This window comes from Sinocyclocheilus grahami, unplaced genomic scaffold (assembly GCF_001515645.1).
Source record: "Sinocyclocheilus grahami isolate Dianchi unplaced genomic scaffold, SAMN03320097.WGS_v1.1 scaffold29507.1, whole genome shotgun sequence".
Classification (NCBI taxonomy): domain Eukaryota; kingdom Metazoa; phylum Chordata; class Actinopteri; order Cypriniformes; family Cyprinidae; genus Sinocyclocheilus; species Sinocyclocheilus grahami.
In genome coordinates this window covers 1-275 of record NW_015520893.1, presented here as the reverse complement: position 1 = coordinate 275, position 275 = coordinate 1, and positions in this window count along the sequence as shown.

The window sequence follows — 275 nt, the reverse complement described above, 5'->3', positions numbered from 1 at the left end:
AAAAAAGCCAGACTCCTCAGCTGGTTTACATTTTGTAACAGCCCCCACACACTTTCAGTCCAACAGATGGGTCTCCAGCACGCTCACAAAACAACATGTGCTGCAGAAGAGTCACAAGTTTGGACACAAGGCTCTTTTTTGTGCAGATGATTGATTTTAGATGGTGGAAGTTGTGGTAAAGTGTTTTGTATTTGGTCTATTAAATGATGAAATCATGCTATCCGGTAAAATTTAGATATGTTGTTTTAGAACAGCTAATAGGACATTTGTTGCAG